A 4237-nucleotide genomic window follows, 5' to 3' on the forward strand; every position below is an offset into this window, starting at 1 on the left:
ATGGTGGCTCCACCAACCAATATGTCAGCCATCTTGGGCCAGTGCCCCAGGAAGAGTGACTGTGACAGGATGTTTAAGTTCTACATGGCTGTCTCTGTCCTTGGGGCCTGTGGGGGCAGTGGGGATTGGAATCACTTTTGTATGGATTTGTTTGCAACCTTTGTTTACCCTCAATGTGTTGCTTTTATTTTGTTTCAGATCTATACACCCCGATCTATACACTGGCTCTTGGAATGCAGACATGGATAGTCAGAACTGTGGGTAAGTAAGAGAAGTTTGTGGAAGGTATGAACAATCTTAGAACCTTGAGGAACATTCTCAAAATATTACATTTTCCTTCAATTTTTATGGTTGATGAACTTGAGGAAGTGAAACACTTCAGTAACTTGTGTGTGTGTTTGCAGGTGGAATCCCTCCCCCTATCTACTTTGGAGCGTGTGTGTTTGCAGGTGGAATCCCTCCCCCTATCTACTTTGGAGCTTTAATTGACAGGACGTGTCTAAAGTTGGGTTTTAAAGCGATGTGGAGGTCAAGGAGCATGCAGACTCCACGACTCACACGCATCCAGGTACCGTCAACTGAATTCAACTGATAAATTGATGGCTGGATGGACTTTATTTTAACATCATTCGAAAAACATTCCTGGGTCTGATCTATACGGCCTGAGCTACCTGCTGTGGCGGATGCTGTACCGGCAGCTGTCCAAGCGGCAGAAGAAGTTGGCACTACGAAGCCAGGCCAAGGCTACAGCACTGGAGGCCAACGGGAACAATCACAATGGACATGCCATGGTCAGCATTTTTAAGAACAAAGATGATCTGGACAGGGACAGGGAGAGCACTATCTGAGATACCGAAAAGAGGTTTCCAAACCAATGGTTTCTGATCCTGAGCCCATGATCCACCCAAAGTGTTTTATGGTATTTGGTGACCCACTTGTCAAATTAACAAGTAGATTTTTTGTCACAACTCGGTACGGTCTTAAGCCAAGACCCAGTAGGAATTGGTCGCTATTTGGGTAACAATGATTTTGCTGCTAGACTTCCTCGACCGAAGCCCTGATGCATTTAAAATATGATCCCAATGAAGTATTTCTCCATATGAGTTAATTGAAAGTAGTTTACCAACCACAACCACTATTACGTGTTTCTATCACCCCCTTTCCTATCTGACGGACCCTTGTACATACTATAAACCAAAAACCTCTTACAACTGCTTTCAAAACTCGACTTCTGTCCTATTTCGATTGCTCTCTTGTTCCATACACTGCCATGCAAAAGTATTCAGACCCCTTGTATTTGTTCACATTTTATTGTGTTACAAAGAGGGATTAAAATGTATTTAATTGTAATTTATTTGTCAACATTAATGTCAAAGTGGAATATCTTAATTTAAAAATATATATAAATAAAGAAAATCATAACTAAAATATAGTCGTTGCATAAGGATTCAGCCCCTTTGTTTAGGCAAACCTAAATTAGTTCAAGAGTAAAATGAGGCTTAATAAATCACATAATAAGTTACATGGCCTCAGTCTGTGTGAAATAATAGGGGTTGACATGATGTTTGAATGACTTAACCTTTCTCTGTCCCCCATACATACATCTTTAACGTCCCTCAGTCAAGTATTGAATTTCGGGCACAGATTCAACTACAAAGACCTTTTCGAAAGCCTCATAAAGATGGGCAGTGATTGGTGGATGGGTAACAATAACAAATCAGAAATGGAATATCTCTATAAGCATGGTCAGGTTAATAATTATGCTGTGAATGATGTATTAAACCACCCAGACACATCAAAGATAGAGTCGTCCTTCTGATCTGAGCTGCTGGACAGGAATTAAACTGCTCAGGAATGTTACTATGAGGATATTGGTGATTTTAAAACAGCCACAAAGTTCAATGTCTGTGATGGGAGAAAACTGAGGATGGATCAACAACATTGTACTGACTCCACAATAATGAGTGAAAAAAAAATACAAATATAGAGAATTACCCAAAACATGCATATTGTACACAACAAGGCACTAAAGTAATACTGAAAAAATGAAAAAAATAACAGTTTTGGCCTAAATGCAGAGCCTTATGTTTGGGGCAAATTGCTGAGTAACTGACTCCTTATTTTCCCGCATTGTGGTCGCTGCATCATTGAATGGCTATGCTTTGACCGGCAAATACTGGGGAGTTTTTCAGGATTAAAATTACATGGGATGGAGCTAAGCACAGGCAAAATCCTAGAAGAAAACCTGCTTCAGTCTCCTTTACACCAGAGACTCGGAGAGGAATTCACATTTCAGAAGGACACTAACCAACAACACAAGGCCAAACAACACAAGGCCAAACAACACAAGGCCAAACAACACAAGGCCAAACAACACAAGGCCAAACAACACAAGGAGCTGCTTACCAAGAAGTCAGTGAATGTTCCTGAGTGGCCAAGTTACAGTTTTGACTTAAATCTGCCCGAAAAGCTATGGCAAGAATTGAAAATCACATGTGATTACATGTGATTTGATGTGAAGTTGATGTGATAACATGTGACATGTGAAGCAACATGTGATAACATGGGGATGCAACATCTCAACATGTGATACATGAAACTACACGTGACAACATGTGAGAACATGATCTCATGTGAATTAAATGTAACATGGGGATGCAACATCTCAACATGTGATACATGAAACTACACGTGACAACATGTGAGCACGTGAAAATAAAATATTGTGAAATAAATGAAAAATAAATGTGACAACATGGGGATGCAAAATGTCAACATGTGATACCATGACACTACACGTGACACCATTTGAGCACTTGAAACCCCAGGTGTCTTAAATGTCAATTACAATATTTTAGAGCCAGAGGAAACCTAAAACTACGGGGTGTGCAGGAGAGTCCAAGATGAGGAAAGTGATGCGTTCATGGTGGTTGTGAGTAACTGTGAGGGAAATGGGAATCGGGGTCTGTTGCACCAGTCCTGTTCCTAGGGGACGGTTGTCTAGGGAAAGGACTGGGATGGGGGGTTGTAAAGGAACTAGAGGAATGCGCATTGATAAGGCCACTGACGGGTCTAGGAAATTGCCTGCAGCACCTGAGTCCACTAGGGCAGGACTCAGTGGGGGGCCAGGATAGTCAGGGAAGGTGATAGGGAGGAGGACGGGCTGGGTGGCCAGAGAGGAGCAAGGCATGTCCACGCCTACCTGGGAAGGTGCAGGAGCTCTCCTCGGCCTGTCGCTTCCTCGCCTTGTTCTCGTTCTGTGTCAGGTGTTCCAGGGGTGGTCCGACTCCCCGCAGTAGGAGCAGAGACCCTGTTGACGGCGGCGTTGACGTTCCTCAGGGTGAAGGTGCGTCGTGCCCACCTCCATGGACACAGTCTCGCTGGAGGTTCCTGGGAGAGACCCGGACCCCCGGGATGGGCGACGTCGGGCACGCATGAGAGTATCCAGGCGGATGGCCTTGGCCATTTCCGAAACGTAGCAATGTTTAAGACATGGATTTCATGTTGTAATGTTAACAAGGTACCAAAAAGTAGTTAGAATTAATGTTTTCATTTTATTATCTAAACAAAACGTGTTTAATTCTTATTAACCTTTATATAACTAGGCAAGTCAGTGAAGAACAAATTCTTATTCACAATGACGGCCTACTCCGGCCAAAACCGGATGACGCTGGGCCAATTGTGATACAGCCTGGATTCAAACCAGGTGCAATAGTGACACCTCTTGCACAGAGACGCAGTGCCTTAGACTGCCACTCAGGATTAAAAAGTGAAATGGTTGTGGAAATCAGCCTTGTTTGCATAGCGATGACGAAGAGAACATAATTTAGGCTGTAATGATCTCCAAAATTCTAATCATTAGGTCATCACACCGTTGATATAGCAACGGACGCTAAATAGTTTATCGAATCCCATTGTGATGTAGAGGGGGACACTATTTGGCATGACAGGGCCCCATGCAACTCTCCACATATATCCACCTCAAGCTGGTCACAGGGAGCTTTTGGCCATTCCACTGGTGTCAGGGGTGCAGGAGTGGTTCTGCCTGATTTCCCACTCGTCGGGCATGCTGTCCAGTCCTTCACAAGACCTCAATATCACTGTCAATATTTCTCTACCAGACCGTGTCCCTGCGCCTTTGCTTCCCCTTAAAGATGCCCAGGTGCTGCTCATGTGCCATGCAAAGCGCTCACACTTTCAGGACCTCTGGAATCAGGGTGCGATGTCCTCTGGTGAT

At 43.7% G+C, this 4237-nt stretch overlaps 1 pseudogene; it reads left to right on the plus strand.

Annotated features, from left to right (window-relative positions):
* Nucleotides 1–911, plus strand: LOC118392771 (solute carrier organic anion transporter family member 1C1-like; annotated as a pseudogene).
* The last annotated feature ends 3326 nt before the right edge of the window (nucleotides 912–4237 follow it).

Source organism: Oncorhynchus keta, chromosome 13, assembly GCF_023373465.1.
Source record: "Oncorhynchus keta strain PuntledgeMale-10-30-2019 chromosome 13, Oket_V2, whole genome shotgun sequence".
Taxonomy (NCBI): Eukaryota; Metazoa; Chordata; class Actinopteri; order Salmoniformes; family Salmonidae; genus Oncorhynchus; species Oncorhynchus keta.